Source organism: Phalacrocorax aristotelis, chromosome Z (genome assembly GCF_949628215.1).
Source record: "Phalacrocorax aristotelis chromosome Z, bGulAri2.1, whole genome shotgun sequence".
NCBI classification, from domain to species: Eukaryota; Metazoa; Chordata; class Aves; order Suliformes; family Phalacrocoracidae; genus Phalacrocorax; species Phalacrocorax aristotelis.
This window is the reverse complement of record NC_134311.1, coordinates 3889629-3895628: the sequence shown is the minus strand read 5'-3', so window position 1 is coordinate 3895628 and position 6000 is coordinate 3889629.

Below are 6000 nucleotides of genomic sequence, written 5' to 3'. Positions count from 1 at the left end.
TTAGAACGGGATGATGAAGAACCAGGGCCATCGCGGGGAGAGGAGGGAGAAGTAATAAATGCAATAGAGACCACCCGATCCCTGTCCTTAAGCGAGTTGCGAGATACGCGAAAAGATTATAGCCGTCGTTCAGGTGAGCACATTGTCACCTGGCTGCTCCGATGCTGGGATAATGGGGCCAGTAGCCTGGAACTAGAGGGAAAAGAAGCCAAACAATTGGGATCCCTTTCTGGGGAAGGGGGCGTTGACAAAGCAATTGGGAAAAAGCCACAAGCCCTCAGCCTCTGGAGGCGACTCCTGTCTGGAGTGAAGGAAAGGTATCCCTTTAAAGAAGATGTTACATATCGCCCAGGAAAATGGACAACTATGGAGAAAGGCATCCAGTATCTAAGGGAATTAGCTGTGTGTTTGAGGTGTTTTATGGTGACCTGGACGATCAACGGTCATCCAAAGATCCAGATGAAGCCGAGTGCACACGACCCATGTGGCGGAAGTTTGTACGGAGCGCACCATCTTCGCATGCAAACTCATTGGCAGTGATGTCCTGGAAAGATGACGAGACACCAACGGTGGCAGAGGTGATTGATAGACTCCGGGATTACGACACAAATATCTCTTCCTCGCTCGTCTCTGCTGTGGAGAAACTATCCCAAGAGGTCCAGCAACTCAAAGAAGATCTGTCCTACTCCCCACCTCGACAGAGCAGTGTCTCAGCTGTTAGGAATAAGCATCCTTTGGCTCAAAGGAGGGGATACACACCACGGGCCACCCTATGGTTCTACCTGCGTGACCACGGAGAGGACATGATGAGGTGGGATGGCAAGCCTACTTCGACCCTACAGGCACGAGTACATGAACTGCAAGGAAGAACAGTCACTCAGGGAGGCTCTTCCAGGAAAGCTGCTGCTCCAGTTTCCAGCGAGCAAGTCCCCAGACAGAGGAGTAGAAGCGCAGATTTTATTTCTAAGTGTAATAGAGGGACTCCTGATTCACATTTACAGGAAGTGAGTAGTGACTGCCATGATCAGGACTAGAGGGGCCCTGCCTCCAGCCGGGTGGAGGAAAGGGATAACCGGGCTTACTGGACTGTGTGGATGCGATGGCCTGGCATGTCCGACCCACAGGAGTATAAAGCTTCAGTGGACACTGGTGCACAGTGCACCTTAATGCCATCAAACTATATAGGGGCAGAACCCATCAGCATTGCTGGAGTGACAGGGGGATCCCAAGAGCTGACTGTATGGGAGGCCGAAGTGAGCCTCACCAGGAATGAGTGGCAGAAGCACCCCATTGTGACTGGCCGAGAGGCTCCGTGCATCCTTGGCATAGACTACCTCAGGAGAGGGTATTTCAAGGACCCAAAAGGTTACAAGTGGGCTTTTGGTGTAGCTGCCTTGGAGACGGAGGAAACTGAACAGCTGTCTACCTTGCCCGGTCTCTCGAAGGACCCTTCTGTGGTGGGGTTGCTGAAGGTCAAAGAACAACAGGTGCCAGTTGCCACCACAGCAGTGCACTGGCAGCAATATCGCACCAACAGAGACTCTCTGATCCCCATCCATAAACTCATTCACCAACTGAGGAGCCAAGGAGTCATCAGTAAGACCCACTCACCCTTTAACAGTCCCATATGGCCAGTCCGGAAGTCTAATGGAGAGTGGAGACTAACAGTAGACTATCGTGGCCTGAACGAAGTCACTCCACCGTTGAGTGCTGCTGTGCCAGACATGCTAGAACTTCAATATGCGAACTGGAGTCAAAGGCGGCCAAGTGGTATGCCACAATTGATATTGCTAATGCATTCTTCTCAATCCCTCTGGCAGCAGAGTGCAGGCCACAGTTTGCTTTCACATGGAGGGTCGTCCAGTACACCTGGAATCGACTGCCCCAGGGGTGGAAACACAGTCCTACCATTTGCCATGGACTGATTCAGACTGTACTGGAACAGGGAGAAGCTCCAGAACACCTTCAATACATTGATGACATCATTGTGTGGGGCAACACAGCGGAAGAAGTTTTTGAGAAAGGAGAGAAAATAGTCCAAATCCTTCTGAAAGCTGGTTTTGCCATAAAACAAAGTAAGGTGAAGGGACCTGCACGAGAAATCCAGTTCTTAGGAATCAAATGGCAAGATGGTCGTCGTCAGATCCCCATGGATGTGATCAACAAAATAGCAACCATGTCTCCACCAACTAGCAAAAAGGAAACACAAACTTTCTTGGGCGTTGTGGGTTTTTGGAGAATGCATATTCCACACTACAGTCTGATCGTGAGCCCTCTCTATCAAGTGACCCGGAAAAAGAATGATTTCAAATGGGGCCCTGAGCAACGACAAGCCTTTGAACAGATTAAGCGAGAAATAGTTCATGCAGTAGCTCTTGGGCCAGTCCGGGCAGGACAAGATGTAAAAAATGTGCTCTACACTGCAGCCAGGGAGAATGGCCCTACCTGGAGCCTCTGGCAGAAAGCACATGGGGAGACCCGGGGTCGACCCCTAGGGTTTTGGAGTCGGGGATACAGAGGGTCTGAAGCCCGCTATACTCCAACTGAAAAAGAGATATTGGCAGCATATGAAGGGGTCCGAGCTGCTTCAGAAGTGGTTGGTACTGAAGCACAGTTGCTCCTGGCACCCCGACTGCCAGTGCTGGGCTGGATGTTCAAAGGAAACATCCCCTCTACACACCATGCAACTGATGCTACGTGGAGTAAATGGGTTGCACTGATCACCCAGCGGGCTCGAGTAGGAAACCCCAGTCGCCCAGGAATCTTGGAAGTGATTATGGACTGGCCAGAAGGCAAAGATTTTTGGATTATCACCAGAGGAGGAGGTGACACGTGCTGAAGAAGCCCCACTGTATAACAAACTGCCAGAAGATGAGAAGCAATATGCCCTGCTCACTGATGGGTCCTGTCGCCTTGTGGGAAAGCACCGGAGATGGAAGGCTGCTGTATGGAGTCCTACATGACAAGTAGCAGAAACTGCTGAAGGAGAAGGTGAATCGAGCCACTTTGCAGAGGTAAAGGCCATCCAGCTGGCCTTAGACATCGCTGAACGGGAAAAGTGGCCAGTGCTCTATCTCTATACTGACTCCTGGATGGTGGCAAATGCCCTGTGGGGCTGGCTGCAGCAATGGAAGCAAAGCAACTGGCAGCGCAGAGGCAAACCCATCTGGGCTGCCACATTGTGGCAAGATATTGCTGCCCGGGTAGAGAACCTGGCTGTAAAGGTACGGCATGTGGATGCTCACGTCCCCAAGAGTCGGGCCACTGAAGAACATCGAAACAACCAGCAGGTAGATCGGGCTGCCAAGATTGAAGTGGCTGAGGTGGATCTGGACTGGCAGCATAAGGGTGAACTATTTCTAGCTCAGTGGGCCCATGACACCTCAGGCCATCAAGGGAGAGATGCAACATACAGGTGGGCTCGTGATCGAGGGGTGGATTTGACCATGGATATTATTGCACAGGTTATCCACGAATGTGACACATGCGCTGCAATCAAGCAAGCGAAGCGGGTAAAGCCTCTGTGGTATGGGGGACGATGGCTGAAATATAAATATGGGGAGGCCTGGCAAATTGACTGTATCACACTCCCACAGACCCGCCAAGGCAAGCGCCATGTGCTTACTATGGTAGAAACAATGACCAGCTGGCTGGAAATATATCCTGTCCCCCACGCCACTGCCCGGAACACTATCCTGGGTCTTGAGAAACAAGTCCTGTGGCGACATGGCACCCCAGAGAGAATTGAGTCAGACAATGGGACTCATTTCCAAAATAGCCTCATAGACACCTGGGCCAAAGAGCGCGGCATTGAGTGGGTGTATCACACTCCCTGTCACGCACCAGCCTCTGGGAAAATTGAACGGTACAATGGACTGTTAAAAACTACACTGAGAGCAATGGGGGGTGGGACATTCAAGGACTGGGATACACATTCAGCAAAAGCCACGTGGTTAGTCAACACGAGGGGATCTGCCAACCGAGCTGGCCCTGCCCAGTCAGAAATCCTACATACTGTGGGAGGGGATGGAGTCCCAGTAGCGCACGCAAAAAGTATGCTGGGCAAAACAGTCTGGGTTCTTCCTGCCTCCGGCAAAGGCAAACCCATTCGTGGGATTGCTTTTGCTCGAGGACCTGGGTGCACTTGTTGGGTGATGCGGGAGGATGGAGAAATCCGATGTGTGCCTCAAGGGGATTTGATTTTGGGTGAAAACAGTCAATGAACTGAATGGCACAATGTGAACTGCTATATAATACTGTGTGTCACCTCTGTGTTGTATCAATGATATCAGAGTACGAGCCTCCCAGCCCATGGAAGATCAACTATGAAACAAGCCGTGCAGCAGTGATGGAACGATGACTGACTCGGTATGCAGCAACCCAACGCCACACACCATCTCTCCCACCCGGAAAGACTGATACAACAGATGGAGCCCAGAGTCACGGACTGGGTGAACTCAATGGACATTTTAGTGGACATTTTACAGGGAAGGTCCATGAACTAAGGGAATGATGTCTGTGTATTATGTTAAAGGATGGGAAGGGGAGGGGTGGTGGTTGGTACGGTTGTATTGCATCATATGGGACCTGGGCATGGTGTAAATGGTATGGAATAAGGGGTGGAGAATGTGCTGGTTTTGGCTGAGAAGGGGTTAACTCTCCTCACTGTGGGGGTCGGCTACCTTTCCAGCTTCCCGCGCTCTGCCGCGTGGCGGGGGGTGGGGGCTGGGAGGGGCAGGGCCGTGGTGGGGGCGGCTGACCCCGACTGGCCAATGGCAGGTTCATTCCATACCACGTGACACCATGACCAGTATATTGGGGGGGGGCAGTGGCAGCGCGGGGGCGGCGCGGCGTCGGGTCGGCGGGCGGCGAGCGGCTGCGGCGCGTGCGGTTTGTTCCGGCGGTTCGTTCCCCCTCTCCCCTCCCTTCCCCCCTCCCCCGGGGCTTTGCGCCTCTCGTTGTTCTCCTTTACATTGCATTTCTACTGTTGTTTCTTTTAATTTTAATTATTAAACTGTTCTTATCCCAACCCACGAGCGTTACCCTTCTGATTCTCTCCCCCATCTACCGGTGGGGGAGTGAGCGAGCGACTGTGTGGGGCTGAGCTGCCGCTAAACCACGACACTCTGATACTGTCTCCCACAGCACCCTCCTAGAGAAGCTGGCGGCTCATGGCTTGGACAGGTGCACTCTTTGCTGGGTAAAAAACTGGCTGGATGGCCGAGCCCAGAGAGTTGTGGTGAATGGAGCTAAATCCAGTTGGCGGCTGGTCATGAGCGGGGTTCCCCAGGGCTCAGCGTTGCGGCCAGTCTTGTTTAATATCTTTATCAATGATCTGGATGAGGGGATCGAGTGCACCCGCAGTGAGTTTGAAGATGACACCAAGTTGTGTGGGAGTGTTGATCTGCTGGAGGGCAGGAAAGCTCTGCAGAGGGACCTGGACAGGCTGGATTTATGGACCAAGGCCAGTTGTATGAGGTTTAACAAGGCCAAGTGCCAGGTCCTGCCCTTGGGTCACACCAACCCCAGGCAACGCCCCAGGCCTGGGGCAGAGGGGCTGGGAAGTGCCCGGCGGAGAAGGCCCTGGGGGTGGGGGCTGACAGCCGGCTGGGCATGAGCCAGCAGTGCCCAGGTGGCCAAGGAGGCCACCAGCCCCCGGGCTTGTGTCAGCACTGGTGTGGCCAGCAGGAGCCGGGCAGGGATGGGGCCCCTGTGCTCGGCCCTGGGGAGGCCCCACCTCAAATGCTGGGCTCAGGTTTGGGCCCCTCGGGACAAGAAGGCCGTTGAGGGGCTGGAGCGTGTCCAGAGAAGGGCAGCGGGGCTGGGGCAGGGTCTGGAGCACAAGTGTGCTGGGGGGCGGCTGAGGGGGCTGGGGGGGTTTAGCCTGGAGAAGGGGAGGCTGAGGGGAGCCCTTCTCGCTCTCTGCAGCTGCCTGAGAGGGGCTGTAGTGAGGGGGGGGCTGGTCTCTGCTTCCAAGTCACTTTTGATTACACAAGAGGA